The sequence below is a fragment of the Maylandia zebra genome, linkage group LG10 (genome assembly GCF_041146795.1).
Source record: "Maylandia zebra isolate NMK-2024a linkage group LG10, Mzebra_GT3a, whole genome shotgun sequence".
Taxonomy (NCBI): Eukaryota; Metazoa; Chordata; class Actinopteri; order Cichliformes; family Cichlidae; genus Maylandia; species Maylandia zebra.
In genome coordinates this window covers 24,872,989-24,899,100 of record NC_135176.1, presented here as the reverse complement: position 1 = coordinate 24,899,100, position 26,112 = coordinate 24,872,989, and the positions used below count along the sequence as shown (strand labels likewise).

Below are 26,112 nucleotides of genomic sequence, written 5' to 3'. Positions count from 1 at the left end.
GATTTCTAAGGTTTAAAGAAAACCAGCTAACATCATATTCATTCCCACAGGGCAAGAACCACAAGCAGCCAGATGAGCATCAACCAACCAACCAATCATCTTAAGTGAAGAGAAACATAGCAGGAGTACGACAAACAGTCGAATGGCTTAGCAAAAAGAAAGGAGAGGAAAAAAAGAAAAGCCCATCAATCAAGTTGTCAGCTTGCCAACATACCAATCAAACAGCCATCCACTGAGGAGGCAACCATACCAGGCAACCACGCCTTGGGGTTTAGCACTGTGTGGCCTTCCACCACACATATTTGTACATTTCTGTGCCACATGGGATATTCAAAAGACAGAGATTAATTACACGCAGCAGGGAGAGATTATGTCTTGTTTACCCCAGAAGAATGCCATCTGTACAGTGCCAAGCCAAGCCCAAAAAAGCAGACCTGTGACTGTACAGGGCTACCTGCTCAGGAGCATTTAACCCTATGCCACCCACATCCTGTCTGCGTTACACAGGTGCAGTCGTACTTTGTTCAACAAATAAGAGAGATACAAGAAACTGTTAGTTTCTGGAATTTGAGTTTATTGTACAATTAGACTATAGCTATGAAGCCACCTGAAATGGCATATAAATGGGCTGAAGAGGGCAAAGAAAAGTGGACTCTAACTGAACAGAGTGGAGCAGAACTACTTACTGTTGCTTAGATATTTATACCAATCATTTCCCAATGCGGGACACTAAGAAGTCTAGACAGCGACATCAAAAGTTCTCCTCTAACACAATCTCTCTGGCACACTGAGTGATATATCAGCTATTGTTTATCTACATGCTGTCAGATCGTAATCAGTTTATTACAACCATCTAACATGACCACGTTCTGCTCTGACTTTTGCTGACTTTAGACATAACCGCCAAGCTCAAACAGAGAAAATAAACACATCCTCTGTGATCAGCCATGCTTGGTTAACATCACTGACAACAAGATGTATTTCATACAGTCATAAAATAGTTGTGTCACGCTGCAGTTTCAGAAACCAACGAAGCATGGGCATGCCGCTTTTTGATGTAATGCTCTCCTGCTCTGTCAGCAGATGTGTTAGGAGAGGTGTTGCTGGCACGGTTGCTGTTCTGATGAACAGCTAATTGTGTCAAGTGTCTCGCGTGTTATGTTTGGTTTCATATTTTATCTCTGTGAGGTTTGACTATGAAGACAGCAAGGTGTGCAAGTCTTTATCAGGTCTTGTGATCCGGCATTAAACACACAGCTCAAGAATCTAGCATGCTTAATATAAATCATCATAGAAATGGATGGAGGTAAAAAGCAGTCGATGCATCATAGGAAAGGATATTTGGAGAGTTTTAAACAGCAATTTTCATCTTATAAGTCTTCTCTTCCAGAAAAAAAATCCTCTGTCCTGATTTCTTATTGTTTGTATACACTTCAATCTTTTAGATCACCAAGCAAATTTTAATGATAACCCAAGTTATCATAAAAAATGCCATTTTTAAATGAAGATTGTCCCAAGTGAGCTTGAGCTTCAGGACACAAACTGATGTTTGGACATTTTCCTTCAGGACTTTCTGTTAGAGAGCAGAATTCATGGTTCCATTAATTACAGCAAGTCATCCAGCAGCAAAGCAGCTCCAGGCCATCACACTATCACCACCATGTGTGACGGCTGGTATGGTGCTCTTTTTGAGAGATGCTGTGTTAATTTTATGCCAGATGTTTTGGGACTCAAACCTTCCAAAAAGTTCAACTTCTGTTTCATCAATCCAAAGATTGTTTTCCCAAAAGTCTTTGAAATCATAAAGATGTTTTTTTTTTCCTGACAAATATGAAACAAGCCTCTGTGGGGGATTTGTGTGGTTTTTGCTGTGGAATTCTCCCATTGATTTTTGCCCAGTCTATTCTAATCATGCACACTGACATTAACTGAGGCAAGTGCAAACTGCAGGCCTCACCTCTGTATAATTGCGCTCACTGTGGTTTGCTGGAGTCTTAGAAATGGCTTTGTAACCATTTCCAGACTGACAGATGTCAGTGACTTTGTTTCTCATTAAAAACAGACATTTACACCACGCCATGATGTGTTGTTTATTGAAATCTTTTAGCCTAGTTCGTGTTGTCAGACAGGTGACTTCTTGATTCAACAGGTCTGACAGTAATCAGACCTAGGTGTGGCTAGTGAACTTGAAAAAAATTTGGTTACTCCCAGTTACTTCATAATTTAGCAAGAAGAGGGGCAATTACTTTTTCACATAAGGCCAGGGAGGTTTGCATAGCTTTAAAAACTGCATTTTCTAATTACTCAGGTTATCTTTGCCACAGATAAATTAACATTGCTCTGATTTTCTGAAACATGTAAGTGTGACAAATATGCAAAAAAAAATGTCCAAATGGATTTTACCCTCAATATTTATTAGTTACTACTATTAAATATAGAACTTGGGTATTACATACTACAGTGCCTGCTGTTTCTTTGCTTGATGCACTTGCCTGGATGGTTGGTCTTCTTTTCCAGAGTGATGAAAAAACCCTTTGTGTTTGAGGTGTTTTGTCAGTTGCTACTTCTGCTCGTAATACTAATACTTGATTCATGGCTATGTAAATTAATTATGTACGCCTGATTTGGTAGAGAACTGGGTCATTGTAGATACAAGAGCTCATTAAATATTAAATGATAAGATCTACAAACACAACGTTAGTAATACCTGTTAGCCTTTCCCTTAGTTCCTCCTTGAGGCCATGCCCTGTTTGATGTTCTGGATGAGAGATAGTATTTGTTAATTCCGCCACTGGCAGAGACCTACCAGGTCAGCACTACCTCAAGTTGGGTCATGTCAGGCTGCCTGTGGGTGGCAAACATTACCTTAGAAATACTCAGATATGGAAGGAGAAGCTGTGGAAAAAAGGACAGAGGTGTGCTCTTTTCTGTATGTTTGAGTTGGGTTTGTACAGTTGTGGCCAAATGTTTACATGTATTCATCACGGGTGTGAATGTCATGGTACGTTTGAACTTTTAATGATTTCTTTAAACTGTTCTTTTTCCAGGGTGGATTTATTATACAGCATACATTTTAATGACTTAAATAAGTATTGGGTGCACAAGTTTGAATGTACTTACATTTTTTTCTAATACACAGAGGGTCAAATGTGTACAAATACATACATAATACTATACTGTATATTACCATACTATTACCATACTATAACTGCTCATATTTTGATTTATACTGAATAAAATAATGAAACTGTACTAAACCAACCAATCAGTAAAACCTTTAATAAATCAAGATAAACACATCACTATGGTTTCAGAACATAAAAGGAAATACCCTGTGCAATTATTAAAATTCTGCATTCAAGCCCAAATTCACTGCACTGCAATTATAGGTTTTTGAATTTGATATCATGCAGGCATAATTGGTCTTTCTGTTTATAATACTTGGTGCAATTTGTAAAGTCATACAAATAGACACAAGTGAAGCATGATGAATAACTTCACCTGCTGTGGCCTTGTTTGCCACCCCGTTCTTTACAGTGCAGCTAATCCACAGATCCACTAGAGATCCCTTTATGCATTCTCCATGAGTGGAGGTCTGCAGCTTTGAGCATAGGCAGCCTAACTGCCCCCCGTGAGACCAGCATTAGCAAGGGAGCCTGAGCCTGTCAATTACCCCCAGGAGTCACTAAACCCAAGCACATCGATGCTCTAACACAGACCTGCGCGCAGCCTTTCTTTCATGTTAGGTAGAGGAGAGGTGGCATCATGGATATGTATGACATGTACATACACACAATCACACACCCAGACAGCTGTGATTTCCCCAGGTAGCCTATCTAAGCCTGCAGAGAAAGGACTTGTCAGAGGCCTTGTTTAACAAAGATGTCAAAATGAGTGCAGTGCGGTGCAGCTGACGGGGGGTGAATTTGATTTTGACAGAGATGTTTCATCCTGTACTGCTTTGATTGACAAGCAGACAAGCTCCCAGTTTAACCCAGCACACTGACAGAGCACCTCCTGAATGATCAAGTGGTAACACAACTCAATTTAAGCAGCTGTTCACATTCAAGAGGTTTTGTGGGGTCAAAAAGGGTTTTGCATTTGAATCGACCGCAATTTTTGGTGTGTGCGTGTGCGAGAAAGACCGGTACATATGCTGGGCAATTTCAACTAAGCTAGCAAATGAAAGAATGGACATATCGGCCAGTCTAACAGTTTGGTTAAGACTAGAATATCTCAGAGCAACTAGATAAATTTGCTTTAAATTTTGCACATATATTCAAAGTCTTAAGAGCGTGAACATGCTGACTTTTCTCTATTGCCAAGAGCAGTAGATCAAATGGCTCACTTATCCTAAGAAATAAATCCAAATCTCTGGATCCATCTATTCTGCATCATTTGCCAAACAGCAGCAGGGTTGGCATTATCTTTTCATATGGTGCAGGCTGTGTACAGACACCTTTCCTGACTGAAAACGTATTGCCTCGCAGTCTTGGGCTGACGAGTTTGTGAAACCTTCTATTAAGCAGCTATGCTGTAATTTAAATCAAAAGAGCAGAACTTATTGGCTTCAATGATTCATTATATATAAAAAATGGTCATAGTCACCATGACTTCTGCTGTCTGCATTTTAAAAACCTCTATGTTAGCATTTTTGTCACTAAGTAACGAAATAAAAGAAATCCTACAATTGAACTAACAATAAGCACTAAGAATACTGAACTGATGTTTCAACCTGGAAAGGGGTTAAACCAGGGATGGGCAATCTCAGTCCACGAGGGCCGGTGTCCCTGCAGGTTTTAGATGTGTCCTCGAACCAACACAGCTGATTTAAATGGCTAAATTAGCTCCTCAACATGTCCTGAAGTTCTCCAGAGGCCTGGTAACGAACTAATCATGTGATTCAGGTGTGTTGACCCAAGGTGAGATCTAAAACCTGCAGGGACACGTGGACTGAGATTGCCCACCCCTGGGTTAAACAGCAAACATGCCTGAAATACAGATCAATAGATCAATTGCAACTTAACAATTTGCAAGCCCAGATGCCAAGCATAAACAGCCAAGAGGAAGACAAAAAGCTTCGCTATAAACAGCTTGAAATAACCCGCCTGGAAATGTGATATGATGATATAAGGTAAGAGACGTTTACAGAAAATAAGAGACAAAGCAGCCAAGTGAAAAAGCGTGCGGCATCAAGTACCAGAACCAACACTGCAGAGCATTTCTTTGAGTGTCCAGTATGTGGTAAACTATATGTGTCAGACTTTGGCCCACAAGGTACACTAATGAATGGTACTAGGTTGTACTATACTGACCACAATAATCGATCATATACACCAGCGGTCCCCAACCTTTTTTGCGCCACGGACCGGTTTATGCCCGAAAATATTTTCATGGACCGGCCTTTAAGGTGTCGCGGATAAATACAACAAAATAAAACTATTACCGGTACCGAAAAAAAGAAAATTTATTCATAGCACACGTGAAAAGACCCAGGAAAACCGAGTAAATGATAAAAACGATAACAAAATCACACTGAAAACCGATAAAAACTCTGAAAACTATACATTTCACACCTGAGCCTCAACTCTCGCATTTTGAAACCTCAACTTTAGCGTATTGATCACGTAACAGAATAAAGAACATCAAAAGTGGAGCATCAACTTCTTAGATGGTCTGTACCTTACAGTACGCTGTGTTATTTGTCAGAAAATGCAATTAAAATGATCATAAAGCCACCAACTTCACCAACACGGTGGAAGGGTCTAGCTTGAGTTACAAGAGTTTTGTCCCAGCAGAAAGCGCCGGGCTCCTGCTTAATGTGTTTGGATACCAGTGAATCAAAGTAGCTTCCTTTTAAGCCTTAATACAGTGAGTTTAGAGAGAAATCAGTTTTTAGGAAGGAGGGGATTTGCTAAAGAGGCTGTGACCATGTTGATTTCGCTTTTTGAGTTTCACATTTTTAATCGATATAGAAATGCCTCAGTCAGTTTTTCCACTTTCATCTTGGATGAAATTAGTTTTCACATACAAGAAGTATGACTTCCATAACCTGAACTTAGATAACAAAAAGAAGTAAAAAGATTTTTGACTTTGTTAAAAAAAAGGATGCTGCCTAAGAGAAACATTTTGACCTGTTTCCTATCAGACCCCAAGCACTGCTAAAAAGGACTCCACCTTAATGAACTCCTGTGACTGTCTGGAGCGTGGGACGCATGAGAAATATCAAAAAGATGGGAAAAAACCACTAGAGATGTAATCTCCTCTCCTGAACCTGCCTGCAGCCTTTTGGTTACACTTGCAAACAAACAGTGTGTGGAAGAAAAAACCTCGCTCCTGTGGGAGGTGAAGACAACCCAGACAATGATTGGCAGCAGCTTAACAAAGCACCTGTCTGACAGACAACACGCACACACATGCACAGATACACAAACATGCAAACAAACACTAGAACATGCGCTATTCTATGCCACTACAAATGAGGCAGAAAGAGAAATGGTCTTTAACTCACTGCTGCCCTTCCAAATTGGTGTGAGAGGAGGAAAGGCGAGAAAGTAGCATTACAGCATAACAAAATGAGTGTGGGACATTATGCAGAGGCAAACAGTGAGCGTTCCTAGAAGAGGAGGAGAAGATGTGGTGACATCAGACTTAAAGCCCAGAGATGGGGCTTGTTAGCAGGAAGCTCTATTAGGTTCGCCTCATGCCCTTTTCTCCATTCTCCTTTGTGCTCCTCACCTCTCCCAGCAGACCTAAATTGGACTCCAGGACTCCACCTGACTCCCCTCCCAACCTGCACCGCTCATGTATATGCATCTCAAATCCCCTCTAGACACGGGCAGATAGGCAGGCCAGGCATAGCACTAGCCTCACCTAACAAAAGCAATTTACTGCGATAGACCGTTTGGGTCAAGTATCCTGTGTGTTCCCCTTCAATTGTTTTAATCAGGCCAAGGTAGCAGGAGAAAAAGGGCTCGGAGGCACCTAAAGGCACCTTTCCACTTGGCCATTATCCTCTAGTGGGTGAATCGTGGATGTGGCTGTTAAGAGAAACCGATATGACAGCCCATCTGTTAGACAAGTCAATTAAAAAAGATAGGAACTTTTTTAAGGGTGAAAAATGCATATAGACATATATGTTTTCTGGAAATTAAAGGACAAGTTTGACACCAGACAGGTGGGAGCGAATGCCAAGAGGAGAAAAACACTTGTTAAATGGAGACTTTGACATTTGTTATAAGAGTTGTTAAAGCTCTCTGGAGCAGACAAATGATCACACTGCAGAGTGAAAACTTTTTACAGTTGCCCTTTGGCTCCTTTAAAGTCCCATTACAAGTTGCTTTTCTATTTAAAGCATTTTCCAGCAAAGTGGTAGATTTACCAATACTGCCAATTTATAAGTTATTATAACTTATACAAAAATAATGCAGCTATTCTTCAGTGACATTTATAGTGAAAGTTTAGTATTCGCCTGCTTGATGCAAGGATTTAAACACACTTGCAAACTGAGTTTTAAACAATTCATATATAGATATATGTGTGTGTGTGTGTGTGTGTGTGTGTGTGTGTGTGTGTGTGTGTGTGTGTGTGTGTGTGTGTGAATAAAATATTTACAAGCCAAAGAATTTAACAGATTGCAGAGAAAAAAAACAGAACTACTATCTGAATTGTTCTTGTTGTCAAGTTTGATCCTGACTTGCATGTAGTGCTGATTAGCAGGCGTAGTGGAAGCTTCAGATCTAAGCAGCAGTTCAAAATGCTGGAAAGTGAAGTGATGCGTTGGAACTGAAGTGATGATTCTTTAGTGTGATATGTGTCATTAGCTCAGCTAAATCAGCTCTCATCCTGATTCAGGTCACAAGAGAACAAACAACAGCTGCAGAGACAAAAGACGAAAAATGCAGATAGATTCCACTGATCAAAAACAAACGTTCATATCCTCAGGCAGTCATGCCTTTACATGATCCACCTTTACAAAGACTCTAAATGTTTTAATATCTGAAAATCCACAGGTGTTGATTCTTCTTGGTGTGAGCTGTCACAGCCCAGTGTCTTTGATATCTCTTTGGCCCGAGGCAGCTTTACTTGAAATACAACCGACAGACACCCTCACGTGAATTGATTAGAATTCTGTTTGACAAGCTCAGCGTGGTTCAGTAATAACATGGCATTCACCTGACAATCAATTCAGCTTTCTGCAAAATTTCAATGTTGATAATACCTTTTTTTTGCCTAGTTATTCTAATGGAGGTCATCTAAATCTACATCAGCAATTTAGGAATTCAGGAAAATCCAACACTCCACTCCATGTATGCAGGAATCTTTTAGTATCCTTTACACCAACCTATAATTGGTATCTATAGAGCACTACTGGATCAGTGTTACTCTAGATGTCACTGTAAGGTGAGGTATTTCTAACAAAAACCACATAACCTGTCACTCACTGAAAATTGTATTATAACACTCAAGAGTTCAGACTACTTGAAACCAGCAAGTCACAACAAATACCTTGAAAATACAGTAAGAACCACATGGGATGTTGTGAACTGACCTTTACAAAGTTGGCGCTGGTTGTTAACGTGCTACAGTGTACTGACAGATGCATGACTCACAAAAGAGTTTTGACAGACTGACTTCAGCCATGCACGTCTGAATCTAACAAAGCTCACGGAACTTACACAAACCATTTGTATAAAACAGCGTGGGTGGAATTTCGTGGTAGCTATGCGCTGTACCAACTCCACACCCATATCTGAATGTGTTATATTTAACTATGACTGCAATCTGTTTATGTTTATCCCCTGATGTTTCCTCGGAGATTCACGTCTAAGCTCTTTGACGAAATCTCAATAGCCGCTGCCTTGATAACCGTGAAATTGAAATTACAATCAGTAATGCTGATTCCATGACTTGGCATCCAGTGGAAGCATAAGACAAAAATGCCACTTTGTCCCTCACAAAACTACTTGCCTGGCTGTACGCTTCTTTTTCAAATGTGACAAAAGATTGGGAAAAAACCCTGAGAGGTAGGTATGTTCCTCCAGTGAGGATGAAATATGACAAGCCCTTAGTTTCACTGTGCTTTTTTATAGTTGCAGAAAGCATGAACACTTTCCATAAACTGTCAAAATGTTTAGAGCTACACATCTCACACCTTCAAACGATGGCGTGCGTAAAATGGAGGATGATATTTGAAAGGAGTTATTACTAGAAACTCTGACTGGCAAATTCTGCTTCTTCGAATACTTGCAAGGCAATTGTCCATGTCACAGGCAGAATCAGGTTAAACCTGTAGACAAACCTACAGGAGCAAGAAGAATGTGTTGATCAAAAGCCACAAAGACTAAGGTTTCATCTTTTAATATTAGAAGTAACACAAGATGAGGCTTTCTGGAAATCATGACTTATAAAATGATGATCAAATATAAGCTATTCTGTATATATCTCCCTTAATGTTATAATGGAAAGCAGGAAAGCGCTTTGAACACAGCTCTGCACTCCAAAACACAACATCCAAGAAGTGACAGTAATATCGCAAACCTTCAGTAGCGTTATGAAAAGGATAGCCATCACAAATGACAATAACTGCCTCTAATCTAACATGCTGAACTAAATGCAAAAATGCATCAAGACGATAATGCAAAAAATAATGAACTTTATCTGCACACAAACTATGACTCCTTAGATGAAGGCAACCAATCAAAAACATTTGGCATGTTTGTGAAACTTGAAGTGAAAAGTACTGAGAATGAGTGATTTCGATAATACGTGCACTGAATAGTTTTTTCAAAATTCTCATGCCTATCAAAAACAGGCTCTCCAAAGGTGACTTCATGCCTTTCTCGAGGTACCTCATTGGTTTAAACTTTCCATGCTCTGACACACCCAAACATTGTAGTCTTCTCCCTTATTACATCATGCAATCTTGCTCATTTGTCTGATTTACATAGTACACGGGTGGAGCATGGCAGACATCCTGAAACCGTTGAACTTCAGCCCAGCCTTAGAGGCTTTTTAAAAAAAATTGTAACTTTCAAACACAGTTGCGATTCTGTCAGGCAGCAGCCGGCGGATAAAAGATAATTTGATCGCTCTCTCATTTTCATTTAATGTCATGATGAGTCATTTGGGAGTGTTAATCATGAGCCACAGTTTACGCATGCACATGCATGCTCTTGCAATTGTCCAGCTGACTGCGTGCATACTAAAAAAAAAAAAAAAAAAAAAAGCAGAATCAAAAACTTCTTCACATAATGTAAATCTATTTATTTGTGCACTAATGCCCGCACACTGTATGTGCATGATTATGTTTGTTTTGACTGTTCAATTCAAAGCCAGACATTAAGAGTAATAGTCTCCCAGGGTGTGCTCTAAACTAGACTTCCTGAATCTTTACTTGTTACTGCAGCTACTCACGTGTGCATGCTCCTTTGTTTTTGTTTGTGAGCCAATTCTTTTAACAGCAGTAACTGACAGGTCACGCTTCGGGGAATTCTGTCATGCTAAGGAAAGGAAAGCAGACAGCGAGAGAGACAGTGCAAAGGACTCGAGGGAAAATCTGCACGGTGATAATTACACTGTCCTTCACCTCCTCTACTTAACCTCAAGATCATGTAGACCAAAATCGTTCTTGTCACTCTACAGGAAGCACTATCTGTGAGGTAATGATAGTCAAGCACTAAAGGGGGACTGACCTCTATAAGGAATATCAAAGATAGCCACAATAAAGTGTAAAAGTCCACTGATCTTGTTCTGCTCACTGTAAAATATGATAATGTTAATATGTACAACATCTCCCGCACACGTGCTAATTTTAATGGTGTCTTTGGACGAAGCTTTCTCAACCTTTATTCTCAACCCTTATTCTATACTCAACCATCCTTCAACCATGTAATTCACCACGTGCAGCTCTATGAAGGGATACAGATTCATAAACCAACATGCTACATTTACACGTGTTTATTGCCTAATGTAAACACCGTTGGTGTAAAATCTCTCTCAATCTTTCAGAGTGGAAATTATGTGGGCTGTCTGTAAGGCAGATTGTTTTTCAAGGGCTTATTTTTCGTCACAGGTTAAAAATAATTTAGTCATAACTCCTCCAGGGTAAAAAAACACCATAGCTGATTGAGGCAAACCACAAGCAAGAGTTTTAATGATGACCAGAGGCACGATTAGAAAGAGCGATGAAAAGATTAAACCTCAGACTATTTCAACAATTTCCCTTGTGTATCTATCTGAACCTTCTTGTTACTAAAAAAAATAAAATAAAATAAACTCTGCAGCAACTTTTTGATGAATTTCAGAATTTCTGTTTCAATTCTGAATGTAAGTAGTTAATGTGGATATGTATAATCTGAATGCAGTCACATTCTGTGACTGTATTTTCGCACATTGTACACTTCCTGTCAAATTTTGGTCCTGGAAAGCTACTACTTGACAAAAGACAGTGGAGGCATAACTCTGATTTTACAGCATGACACTTCATCCATTAATTTGTGCACGTAAGAAGATCCTAAAGTGCTTTCTTGGGATCATCCTGCCAAAAATCTTTTATATCAGTTTCCCAAGATTGACTCAGAAAGCTAAATTTAATTATCTCTAGGCCTTAACAGATTAGTAAAAAGACTGTTGTACTCTACCATGAATTTACAAACTATAAAGACTATCTTTTCAATATTAGGTTGCAGCCTGTCCATAGTAATCCAAATCTTCTTAGGAATTGAAAATCCTTTTGTAAACTTCATTTTTTCTTCATGCTTGAAGTGGATTTAACAGGTGAAATCAATAGGAAATGAGGGCTTTCACCTGGATTCAGGGGCTCTTTTGAGTTTATGAGAACAGCATGTTGATTTTTGTGCTCTTTATGTGTGTGAATACAACAAATAAGCATTGTGTGTAGAAGAGAGAAGCTTTCTGGCCAATGCAAAGTGTGTGAACACCTTGTTTTGACTAGAGCCGTGAGAGAATTGCCACTCTGCCATTGAAGCAGTTCGTGCGTGTTGATAGAGGCAGGTTAAGAGTGTCAGTCTTGCATCACGCGGTCGCCCTGCCTTCAATGTTGTTGCTACAGCTATTCAAATGCTCCTCTGTCACTTTGACACACCGACTGTGCCAGAACAAGAGGGAGAACGGTAAACGGGAAGAGCGTCTGTATGTTTGCGCACATGTGTATGCCAGCTTTCTTTGTAATCACATGCCTCTTTAGCTGAGTTATTGTGACGTTTCATTGCAGGATCTCTGCGCATCTGTGCATTTCAAAGCCCATCCTCACCGAAGTGACTTTGTGACAAACAGGCAAAACATTTAACTCGAGGCTGTAATGTCGCTGATTGAAGCCTCCATCGTTTTTTTGTGACTCGGATTTACCTGCTATTCAAAGCCACTGAACTTCTGCTAAATAGTTTGGGAAGTTATTACTGCCCTGAGCCAGGCTGTTGTTGTTGGAGTCCAAATGAGACAAACAAGAATCAAGAGGATTTATCTGATGCTGCCTTTACTTCATTGAAAATCTGCTTATTTTAACTGAGACTCGTTAGTTCAATCAGGTTAAGAAACATCAATCTGATTATAAAAGCCAGTCAAACAACTTAGTTTCTATCGTCCGTAAAGTAAGTGACCATGTTGAGTTTATAAATTAAGAACAGGGTGGAAAAAAGAAGAAAGAAAAGAAAAAGTTCTTTAGATCATCACCAGAAGTGATTCAATTAAATGTATAAAAACATTTACTCTTAAGGTGAGACGAATAACCATCATCCTGTTACATAGAAAGAGTCACCATCACAACGTCACTCTTTAGTTTGTGAAGCTTTAAAGACTTCGACTAACTAAAGAAGAATGCTTTTTGGTCATTTCCATCAGTTTTTTCGAGCGAGAAATGACCATTTGGACCAAGCAGACTGCGGAAGGGTAAGCTATCAGTTAATGCTAGGTTGCTTAGTTAGCAAGGTAGAACAACAGACTGTACGGGTACATCTGAAATACATAAATGCCTGAACCGTTGATACAATTCAGGATGGATCAAGGCTTTCATGTTGCTTATGACATATTCTAAACACCGCAGCAGAAATCAAGACTCATCAGATCACAGATTTTCCACAGATTCCTGTTCTTAGCCCATCTGCTTCTCCTGCATTTGGTTGTAAAAGTGATTTTTTTGAGTTACTGTTTAATTCCTATCAGTGCAAAGCAGTCTGGCCATTCTCCTCTCACCTCTGACATCAAAAGATCATTTTTACTGACTTGGCTACTTTCTCCTTTTCTGACTGTAAACCATTGACATGATTATGATAAGTCCCCGCAGATCAGAAGTTTCTGAAATACTCAGACCAGCACACTTGGCACCAACAGCCATATCACATTCCGATGCTCGATTGAACTTCAGCAGGCTGACACGAGCAGTAAAAGAAACTCAGTGCATTTAGACATGTAAGTAAGTAAGTAAGTAAAATTTATTTATATAGCACATTTCACAGATAAAAATCACAAAGTGCTTTACAATAAGATCAGACATACAAGTTAAAATTAATTAAAAGCCTGTTTGTATAAAAATGTCTTCAGCTGCTTTTTAAAGGAGTCAGTAGAGTCTAGACAGCGTAAAGACAACGGCAGAGAGTTCCACAGCCTAGGTGCCAGTGCCTGAAAAGCTCGATCCCCACGTGTTTTAAACCTAGTACGTGGGACCACCAGTAGCCTCTGACTTGAAGACCTAAGTGCTCGGGATGAAGCATGAGGTTTCAACAGGTCAGAGATATACTGGGGAGCATGTAGGCACATGTCTTAATGCCATGTGATTGGTTGATTAGATATTTGTGTTACCAAGCAGTTGAACATGTGTACCTAACAAAGTGCCTAGTGAGTGCATACTAGTTAGCGTTAAGTAACATAAAACAAAAATTCTAGAATTTCAACCTCCACAACTTGATCACAGACCCCTTATGCAGGTTGTTACTACAAATAATCACATAGCAATCACACAAGCCTTGATATTTGTCAAATAGCTGGATTTTTAAAAAATGCTCCACAATGCAAAAGGCGAGGTTAGTGACTCTAATTAGCCGAGGTGATGCTGAGCAGGCAGATAGCAGCAGTAGCAACAATGTACATCTACCTGTCAGTCAACATAGCCACACTTCTAATAATCTATTTTACTCTATTCCAAGACATGGTTTGTTGTAGAAAAGTTTGCAATTTCTTAAATAATCTTTTAATTCACCACACCATCTCTGATGGCAGGAATCTTACAGTTTACGGTAAGACTATATAAGACACTTGACATCTGTGACTTTAATAACAGTTCTGTCATAACATATATTTTGAAAAGCTTTGAGACATGATCGGCAGGTATTACAGTGAAATACTGGCATCATTACTTAACCTTTTAAGTATGCAGATTTTGTAGAACATCATCATCTTAATGACGCTGCATGATAGAGTGAACAAAACAATTTAGGCTAAACATTTATTATTCGTTAAGCAGCTGAAATCTACACAAACAACCATAATCACAACGTAGTTTCATCCAACGATTGATCTAGAAATCCATCATCTAATTACAAACTAAAGAGCAGCTCAGTGTTGGTACAGTTGCATCTAGGAAAACAGTGTTAATATATAATCTCAGGCACTTCTAAGGGTGGGCCGTATTTACTATACTGCAATAATACCCTATCATCAATTCTCTTTGTACTGGCGGATTGTGGCGGCTCACAGGATTACAGCAGGTAGTCTGAGTGAGGCACATTTACAGGTGTAAGCTCAGACTTTTGTCTGCACTTTGTCTGTGAAGCCTGTGTGAAGACTACTAAGACAGTGAAGCACTGTGTTCTCTGCTGCTGCCTTAAGCACACAGCCAGGACCTCAAGCTGAACAGTGCAGAATCCAAAATGACCGGTTATCTCCCCAGAGGGGGTTAGAAGGATTGCGCAGGTATACAGATGTAAACTCTCTCTTCCGCATATTCTGTCACTGTCCTGTAGCAAATTGGCTGCACAGTTTTGTGATACAAATTCAAAGATGCAGTATCTCCAGGCCCGGGAGCAAATCTCAACACATAGCCTCGTCAACAGAGATCGAAACTCAAGCAGCGGAGAGACAGGATTACATCTGCGCTGCACCATATCCAGTCAATCCCTACCTTAACCTGCACATCCTGTCCTCTTCTGCGTCTGCTTCCACCTCACTTACGTGTGCTGACCGGGGTAGCTCCTAACAGACTAAATGAGGGCCACTTAGGTGTCGGCATTAGGCTTAGATATCAGAGTGACACACTGAGGACTTACAGTAAGTCCACAGTAAGTCCTTACTCTCTCAGTGTCTCTTCCTCGCTCTGTCTTTCCAGCTCTTTCTTTTCTGTTTCATGACTTTTCCAGTCACGCTTACCATCTTTGTCTTTTTCTTTCTTGGCATTTTTCATGCATTCGTCTACGATTTTAGTTTTTATTGTTCTCTGTTTTCCATCTCTCCAATCACGGCTTATCAAAGGCTCACATGGGGTTTGTGTGCAATGACTTCAGTTGCCATGTTTGAATAGTTCAGGTGGGACTTCACCTTAACATGCTGTCAAAACAACAGTATCACTGTCACACCTGAATCCCCCTGGATTTTTACCACAATCATTCAGTCACAACACTCCAAAATTTGTTAATAAATAGGGAAGCAAAGAAAGTTTGTCTCGTAGAATGTCTGCATATGGACAAAACCCCCACAAACGATAAACATGAAAATAAAAATACACACAATAAAACTTTTCATTTTCATGCACTCTTTATGCAGAATGGCACTACTTTTTGGTAACTCTTAGTTCTCAACAGTAGAATTAATCTCTACAGTTCAATGTTCTTCATCATGAAGGAGAATGCACAACGGAAAAAACATTTTGTTTGTCTGCTTTCAGATTATTTCGTCACTTCGGCTGAAGAGTATTCTTCATAATTTCTGTTTTTATTAGAGAAGCTATGCAGTGCAGGGTTACAAGTTGTCGGAAAATGTTGACATTTCTCTTTAATCACATGCAATTTTCTCTTAGGAAAAGAAAAGCAACCTAAGGAGGATCAAGTCCCACACTCATGGTTTTCAACAGCTTGCGCAGAATATCTAAAAGAAAACAAGGACTCGCTGAGAAAGGCAAAGCTAGTGATACAGATATATAATCAGTTTTAATTATATGTATGGTGGGGAATACCTGGCTTCCGGCCCTCCTGAAAGCCGTAAACTGCCACTGCGGTCACGTTTTTTGACAGAGGTAATCACGTGGGCCGTAAAATCTCTTTCGCTTTTTTTGTTTGTTTCTTTTATAGCTGTGAAAAAAGCAAATGATTTGTTCTTCACACGGTTCAGTGCTGAGGTCGCTTAAAACGGTTGATGATTAAGATATCCCCCTTTGTTATATATTGATTACAAACCCAAATCTGTCACACACTACATGATGGCTCATTAGGTTAAAACACATACAGGAAATAAAGGTCTTTTCTTTTCTACTTTTGATTGTTTACACCAAATGGTTCAACAAAAATCCTGCCAAGTGTGTACAAATAGATATTAATGTTACAACCAGGCCCATGCACAAAGGGCAGAAAGATTTCACACGCACACTTCCACAATTAACTCTTTTTTTGTATGATGCAAATAAACAGCTTTCTTGTATATATTAATGATCTATCTGGTTCCACTCTGGCCTCTGCTCCTTTCAGGTTTTACTTAAAACACCACTAAACATCTAGTTTAGGGTATGGCTTATGGAAATGGGTGTTGAAACAACATGTGAAGTTGCCATGTGGTTCCAAAGCGCAGGAGGACTGCTCGACTTTGACACAAAGTTTGAAAAGTAAACCATAAGTCCAGCAAACAGACACCATCCTTTAAATAAGATAGAACGGTCCCTGTTAATGGCTCTGATGGCAAAAAAAGTACTTTAGGTGCTCCATTACAAAGTTTTGCTTTAAATATGTGTTAAACCGTAAGCTTATACTGATGTGAATGGAGCTGCTTGATGTGAAAGAGACAAGTCTCATCTCTTTAAGGTGCAGTCACAAAGATTTGCAATTCCATCCATGCAAAGTGAACAGCCATACCCAATTTAAATTTGGCTGACCTCTCCTTCAAGCTTGTGCATCTCTGGCTGCTGTTTTTAAGGTTTCTCTCTGACAGTGCGCTCTGCATCTATAGTGCATCGGACATCACATTTGCACTGAGAACAAACAGTGACTTCTGATTCAAACTGGCCTGTTGAAAATCATCACTGCTTATAAGAGTGTATATATGTAACCAAACAGCAGCCTTTAGTGGGCATGTCAAGGTGATGCATTGTATCAGGAACTAAATCAAAAGGAGGCAAAGTTATTCCCACTGAAAACGATACGTACAGATGAACAGAATCAACTATTTGAGATGCAAAGTAGGCATTTTGTTTGTTTTTAAGGGCTCTCTTTGGTTTTCTTTTTACTTTCTTTTTCACTGGTTTGCACATTGATTCAGGGTTAGACTGCCAGACTTCTACTGCAATCCATTTGGGGAAAGATTTTCTGCAGAAAAAAAACTTTCCTGCCATTGTACAACTATACACAAGACACTGAAGAAGCACGAGTATTTTTGGCCACACTAACACAAACTTGGCCAATCACCAGTTCTCCTCACACAAATGGCAACCTGTGACATCTTACCCCACACAAGTCAAGTTGTAGGGCTGCAGCATGATTCATCATTCATTACAGACATGCAGTTACAAGACATCAGTTACACAAAGCAATCTAGAAATAGCAGTCAAGCTTAGATTTGGGAAGCACAGCCAAACAAAATGATCTGGAAAGACACACCAGTGAGTTCTCCCACCTTACAAACACACTACAAACCAAAGGTCTCTAGGACAGGGGTGTGCAAAAGCCTGCTTAGACCTCATACATCTATGACCCCGTACCTCTATGCATGTATGCTGAGCCATTTTACAACCATAATCTAACATCTTCAGCACAAACTGAACATATTATTCATTATATAAGAGGTGCCGAATGTGTGAAAACTGAATGTGATACAGATGCGGCTTTTCAAAAGACTTAGCGTGCACGAACACCATTTGCCTTCAGGGTCTTTTTGTTGTTGTTTTTTCTGCTGCTACAGCCTGTAACAGTGACTATTAAGGACTCAACAGCTATTTATACCACTCACAGAGTCTTCTGAGGAAATGATTATCATTGATGACACATTTGCTAAAATATATCCTCAGAATCGCTAATATTGTATCATTGTTGTGACACAATACTAGCGTTTGAAATGTATCCACTTTCATGTAAAATGACCTGCAAGCATAACAGGAAGTTTTGGCCCAGATATCTGCTGACTTCATCAGAAACTCTGAAATATTGCCCATGGTTCCCACAGTCATCAGGTCATTGCTGATGAGTTACTATGTTGGAATCACACTGAACAAGGTTTGTTTACTTCAGGGAAAAATAAAGTAACAGCATTTAAAAATGTAGGAAACACTATGTATGACTTATAGGTGAGAAGCTGCCGCTTTTTTGTTTTCCTATACGCCAGCCTCACACAAAGACAACAACAGATCATTGTGAAAAGGAAAGAAAACTGAATATTAGTAGTCTGATGTGCATTCATTCATAACTCTGAATTTAACTGTACAAGTTCATTTCTTTTATCTTATCGTGCCCCACATGTACATAGCTATTAGGCTCTACAGTTATGCAAAGTGTGTTGTGCTATATACTCTGGAAATTGGTACAAGCAAATGCTTTGCATTCACTCACTGTAACAAAACATATGCACCACCAGGCCAACGGTCTCTATCATCTGCCTGCTGAATCTGAATAAAAATACACCTTCAATCTATAAGAACAAGAGCAAAAGGGGGGGTGAAATGTAAGCTTGTCTCTCCTTGATCTCCTTGCCAATTTATTCCACCTGTCTGTCAGCACTGCCATCCATCTGAAACATGAAGACAATGATGAAGCTGTCTCTCATTTGGCAGCTGTGGCTTCTTGTCAGGAGCCAACCAGTTCCTTTGCATGCAATGCAGATGCCCCAGCCTACCTTGAAGCAGGCCACTTTTCATTTTAAGCAGGTAGAGCTGGTTGGAGACAATCAGAAGAGGTGTAAATTTAGTTGTAGCGCTAGGAAAGGGCGGGGAGTGCATGAATTAATCAGACAGTGTTTCTGAATAGCCTTGACATCTGCATACAGAAAAGCAATCAGACCAGCACCGAGCAGAGGAAAGACTGCTACATGCTAGAGATCTTTAAGAAAATGCCCTGAAACCACTGGAAGTTCCAAAGGTCAGGCACGCCTCCTGAGACAAAACAAAAAACTGCATCACGGTGACGCATCCTGTGTGCTTAAAAACAGTATTTGAAAAGTTGACAAAAGGGCAGCAATTCATAACATCAAATGCTGAAACCGCCCAAAGAAAGAAAAAGTGCACACCTACTGTAGAAATGTCCTTAAACACAATTACCACATCCGTATGTGCTTCACTCAATTAGACCACAACTCTAACAAACAGGATATTTTCTCAGTTGACATCTTCCAGCAGAAAGGTGTAACCTTTTGTTAACCTTTATGTAATCCCGCTTGAATATTTATTCACTTAAGCACACAGCTTTCACTTAAGTTTTTTGTCTTCTATTGTTCTGTGCTGATATTTTATCAATTGTCTATTTCACATCAATAAACCCACAACTGTGTGCTGCTGTCTGCTGACCAGCCGGGCAGTCAAGCTCCATTCAAAAGTACTTTACACACAGAAGTAAGAACTGTACACTTATAATATTCCTGCTATGATTCTCGAAGTTGATACAGGAATTCATGTCTCAGCTAAAACAATTCAAGTGTCCAGCTAAGTATTCTCATAGATTTGATAATGTACAATTTGCTGTCTGACAACTAATGCTTGCTTTATGGTACTGTGGTTGTGCATGTTTGTGTAGGTATTTGCCTATACAAACCCGTTCGTGGAGGCAAAGAGTGGTTTTCAACTTATGCAAACATGCCCCCGTGCAGTCCTACAAAAACCCAATAGTTAGCAGCTCACCTACATGTCAACCAGTCAAATAGCTGACTGGTTGACAAGTGGGCAGAACAGGGAAAGGAGCAACTGAGTTCAGTAGGAACAGAAGAAGCATGAAAAAATTCTTTCTTTGTTTTTAACACTCGTTTCATTTCAGCTGTTTGCATATTATAACGTCATTGTAACATACATTAACGTTATAACGTCGCTCTTCCCCGTAACCAACTGTCGGACCAGCAACAGCACAAGCAAGAGCAGCCCACAGAGCTGTTGTACCACATGCCATGGTGCCAGTGCACTGCAAAAAGAGAGAAACATGTTCAACCCATCGGGTGGTGGTAAGGTGGGCAGGAGTTTTTGTGGGACTTTTGTGGGAATGATCTCACATTTTGAGATTGTCCTACATTATGATTGGCTCTTGTTTTCCAGGTAGGAGGAAATCAGATCTGGTCATGATGTGTTTTGGTCAAGACCAACCAAAAAGAAATTACATAGATCCAGGACACCATGAAAAGGCTCAGTTACCTTGGTGTCCCCTCAGTGTGCTGTAGGCAGTAGTTAGGGGACAACTACTATGTCAAAGCCTCACATCGAGGTCTGGGTGGCTCTGAGTCTGCCAAGCAGCAGTAGTATATGGATGAATGGACAGATAGCTTTTAAAAGCTTTTAAAAGAACAAACACTTTTCTAAAGTCTGGCTATAATCCAGCAGTTGTGAAGAAAGCAAAAATAATGTTGTTGTTCAAAGGCACAAGGCAGGCATTTTAGCAGAATTTGCTGAACATCAGCAATAACAAAGCACATGAAACTGTTTCTATTTAGGGGAAAGTTGGTGGCTTTCTTCCTGAAGCTTTCTTTTTTTCTTTTTTTTCCTAATTTGTATGGAGATAATATGACACACATGTGAGCCTCACACAAAGATATTCTTTGCCCACATTTTGCTTTTTGGGATACGGTTCCCCTACGAGATGGCATTGATGGATGGAATCTCAGCAACTAAAGACAATGAGGAAGCTGCTGTTTGACATTCTTGGGGAGACATCTTCATCAACTAAATTGTATGAGGGAAGCAGACACTAGAAATGATAACTGGATGAAAGACTCTCCGGCGTGTAGCTCACAGAATCTTGAAACAAACTTACAGATGTGCACACAATTTAGAGCAAATATTTCCTAACGCACATATGCGTGCACATACACACCAAAGCACTTAGACGCATAAATCTTGTGTACAGACTCTAATCTTCTTGACTGAAGGGGGAAGTCTCTATAAGAACATGCTGACGGCCTGTCAAAGGTGTCCACTTGTTCTTCAGTTCATAACAGAACCAGCCTTAAGATCTTGAGAACAAAGACTCGTGGGAAATGACCTATTATAGGACACAATTTAGTGTAAATTAATCCAATACAAATTTTCCAACAACAGCCCGCATAATCAGGTGTTTAAACATCAGTAAACCCTTTGTATTTATCAAACAGTACACGGGAAACACAGGAAAAAGAAGTAGATACTTCTTATTTCTTTTACCCATGCTATGTTCAGAAGGATGGCAATGCTGGTCTGCTGAAATATCTCAGCAGCCACTGCATGGACAAGAAAGTCATTTTCACTCATTAAATCCAGACACTATCAGGAGGATCAGTTTTGGACAGCAACCTTAAATCAGTTCTTAACTTTGGTTGGTTTAGGCAAGCAGCAGGTGGTTGAGGAGGCAGGAAACATGACTCTCACGGCCACTCTCTGAAATCACCAGATAGTAACCTGTGCCAATCTTGCAAGGGCAAAGTCACATTACATTACAAAGACTTTGTACTAAAGAGCTGGCAGATTAAAGACTGTGTAATGTCAAATCCAACTAAATCATATATTTTCATTGTCACATACAGGTCTGCTGGATGATCTATGAAAATCAGTCCATGCCAGCAAGTAAAAAGATCACTCCAGGCTGTTTGAGATGCTTAAAATACTCAGCTTTTAATAATTCTTCATAAACATTTATCAAAAACAATGAATTTTGTACACTTGGACAACACATGTGCTTAGGTATAAAGATCAAAAGCAAACAAGAAAGTAAAACTTTATTTATACAGCACGACGTTACAGGTGGAAGCACAATGTGCGGCACAATGAATAAGTTACCACAAATACTGCAGCCACAAAACTATACAGATACAGTAAAAGTAAAACAATAAACAGGGGTTAACAAAAGAAATTGTATAATAAACAAGCATAATAAACAGCTTAACTTGCAAACCACAAGATAATATTTACAATAACTCTGAAAGACTCCTAAGATCCTAAAGAAAGGATATGTCCATATGATATACTGATAGCTCTGACTTTGAGTCCAACATCAAAGGCCAGGTTTAATAATGCTCATGTAATTGCATTCAAACCGGTCAATGTACACGTGTAAAAATCAGGTATCCAAATAGTTTTGGCCACAATGTGTAGATAGCTCCACAAAGGAGACGGAAATAAGAAAAAAATGATTTATTAATAAAAGTGTAGAGATGATGAGAGGGATCTGGCGATCAGGGGAACATTCCAGTCTGAACCAAGATGATGAAGAGACAGAGAGAGAAAAGAGACAACAGATGTGAAGAGGAGTAGCAACAAGCAACAAGGGAAATAGGAGGGATAGAGAGGAAAATCAGAGCAAACTGTAAAAAAAAAAAAAAGTATCACAGTGACAGAAAAGGAAGAAGAACTAGCAGGAAAGAATAGTAACAAAAAGGTAAATGAAAGAGTTAAAGGGCTGCGAAGAGAGAGGTGGGTGAGAAAATTGCAAAGGGATTAGAGAAGGAAATACGAAGACGGCAAGAAAGTTGCTGAACTAAAAGACTGAGAGAAAAAGAAAGATCACGAGGGAGGCAGACGTGACACAAAATAAGACTGACACAGACGAGGGAGGGAGAGATAAGGGAAGAGAGAGGAGGTGGAGAAAATAAAAAGAGGAGAAAACAGCTTTCCTAAGCCAGCCAGGAGGAGAGTGCCAGCTGTGTTTATCTGACCTTTGACCTGAAGGCCACTCCAATCTCTACAAGACCTCAGTCTGACTAGCAGGAGTACACAGACACACTCTCATGTATCTCACAGCAGCACGGCTGCAAACAATGGATTACTGGAGCACTACTTTACCTGATTAAAACAGAGCAAAGGTTAGATCCACTGACTGAGCATGAAATGTCGTTCATGAAAAACACACCTGCAGGAAAACTACATTTTGCCTTCACAGCAGCACTAGACCATCCGGTGTATTTACATCTCTCAGATTGGACTAATTTTAAAGATATAATGCTATTAACCCAAATACATACAAACAATAAACAGTTATATTAAAGAATTATATTTATATTTTATATTTAGTTTGTTTGTTTGTTTGCTTGTTTTAATCAATTTTAAATCATGCTTTTTATTTGTTTTTGTTTCTAATGTCTCTGTAAAGCACTTTGAACCACCTTGTTGTTGAATTGTGCTATACAAATAAACTTGCCTTGCCTTGCCTTATATTATGTTTTAATAGGTTAGATCATAGGAAAGCCTGAGAAACTCTGACGTTTAATCAAACACTGCTTCCTTCACCTACATATAAAGAATCAGTGGCATCCTGATAATTCCAGACTTAAACAGGCTTATTTTTCAGACATGACAAAACTTCCTCACAGACATAAGAGATGTTGCACAAAAGTTTCTTTCAACCTGAGTAGTATCAATCAGACTGAGTAAACTGACTTATACATGAAAATAGCTTGAGTATGAAAGAGCTGAATTGTTTTAATTATACCAAAATATTGAATTTAAATGATGTTGTAATAAATAAGATTCTTTAAGCAGTATCTAAATAAGAGTGAAGTGGACAAAAACTGAAGGAGGGTACTTTTTGTTTTTTGCTTTTTGTGCCAGAAGACAAGAGCTGCTCCCTAATCCTGCAGCCCTGGCCTCTGGCAATAAGTTTCTCTCACACACAGACACACACCTACACACAATGCGTAGCCCAGATCAAAGCTCAAAAGCCTCCCCAGACCCCCTCCAAACTCCAAATTTGTCTCTGGGTTTCCACATCGTGCCTCTCTTTGTTGCTCTTCACAATTAATTTGTGTTTATCCCGTTTCTTGCGTATGAACCTCATCCATCCCCAAATGTCTAATGTGTTGTCTCACCATGTTCCCTCTCTTTCAGATCCACATCTTTCTCTGTCCCTGTGAAATATGTGCAGCTGGATTTAGCTTCTTCCTCCTCAGCACTCAACTCAGCAACCCAGGAGAGAGAAAGAGAAGCAGCTGGTTTGACAAAACAGGAGGAAAGGATAGATGGATGGAGAGGGGGAAGGGGTAGAATAGAGGGCTATGGATGTAGATAGGAAGAGAGATATAGGGAGTGGGAGATAGAGATATATGGCAGAGCGTGACTAAGGAAGAGTGGGAGAAGGATGAAAGCAATGACTACAGAAGGGAAGGGGAGCGATGTGAAGGTAAATTTGTTCCCAGTATCTTAAGAATTATGTCCATGTTGTACCAATCCTTAATATTTACATCCAACATTCACATCAAATGAAGGAATTTATACAGTGAGGCAGAAAGTAAGAGTTTAGATGTTAAAACATAACCAAAAATCGCATCGCACCCACAAGTGGAGCGATGTAACAACAGCATAACTTCTAGTGTAATAACATATGTTTCAATATAAATATGGCTTTTAAAAATTTACAAACCAACACATTTAAACATGAACAAATAATATAATTAACTTGTATAGAGCAATCTACATCTATCTTTATCCAATGACAAACCACCAGGATCCTCCAGTGCACTCACTTCCTATTAAAGTTCCACAGTTCTGCCATCTACTCACCAAAATCCAAATTATTTCCAAGCTCAGAGAGCAAATCACCAGGCTATAAACTCTTTACCACTCATTGCCACACTGTTATTGCCAAATTATTCCAGGTCTAAACCAACCCTGTTTCCCGCACTAAAGATCAGGGGATTAAGCATTTCTTAAATCTCTTTCAAACACAAGCTACAACTGTTAAGTTCACCAAAATACGCATTTAACCTTCAGTTACCATTAACCACTTTTTACATATTAAAAAACAGCCTGTAACAACTGAAGAAAAAAAAAGTATAAAATAAAAGAAACTTGCAAAATTTAAGGCTTAATGCTGTTTGTTGTTAGGCAATATTAGTCCAATTATACATGCAGTGGCCACTTTATTAGTTATAGGTTCCTTAATGCATTAACAGTGGTTTGAAAAAGTGTTTCCCTCCTTTCTGATTCACTATTGTTTAGTCACACTGTAATGTTTCAGATCATCAAACAAATTTTAACATACATAAAACAAAAAGCAGTTTTTAAATGATGATTTCATTGATTAAGGAAGAAAGGTTCCAAATAAGTAACTGCCCCCCTTGTTAAATAATGAATGGACTGTGATTAACCACATTTTTTTGGAAAGCTGAGTTCAGCTTTACTAAACACACTCAAAAAAATTAAATCAAGAAATGATTTCATTTTGGGTCAAGGAGGCTAAAAATTCTCAAAAAGCAACACATCCAAACAAACACCTGAGAAACAAAGTGACTGACAATCTGCAAAAGTTTACAAAGCCTAATAAGGCAGTGTGGTTCATTTCTAGCGCCATTATATACAAATGGAGAAAGCTTGGAACAGTGGTGAAGCTTCACAGGAGCGACCAAAATTAGCACATCGACAACTCATCTAGGAGGTTACAAAGAACCCAGAAAGAGATATGTTGATCTTAATGAAGTTATTGTTACTTTGTCATATGTATAAGTGTTATTAAAGAAAGCATTACGCATTACAACATTCAGCCATTAATCTAACACAGCTCAGGTCATTCCAAGTGCCATTAACTGCTGGATGCTGAATGACATTTCAACTTAGATTTTCATAGAATTGATACTAGAGATAAGTTTATTTTTTTCAGAAGTCCCTCTTTGTGTACACACTGCTGAAAGAAGACATGTACAAGACACAAAGGTTTTCATTGTGCAAACAGCCCTGTGTAGTAATGTGACCAAAAACCTGAAAAACTGCCACCCGCTCTGCTCACTGTGAAAAGTAACTTGGCAAAA

At 39.3% G+C, this 26,112-nt stretch overlaps 1 long non-coding RNA gene across 3 annotated transcripts in view; it reads right to left on the bottom strand.

The window, feature by feature from the left end:
• Positions 1-26,112, bottom strand: part of LOC143420689 (uncharacterized) — a 71,301-nt gene that overhangs the window by 29,038 nt on the left and 16,151 nt on the right. Inside the window, exon 1 of one of the 3 annotated variants that reach the window (XR_013100412.1) lies at positions 15,137-15,247. The exons of the other annotated variants lie outside the window; for them this stretch is intronic. This is a non-coding gene — a long non-coding RNA (uncharacterized LOC143420689). Of the gene's footprint in view, positions 1-15,136; positions 15,248-26,112 lie in introns of those variants that run through there. 3 annotated transcript variants of the gene reach the window in all.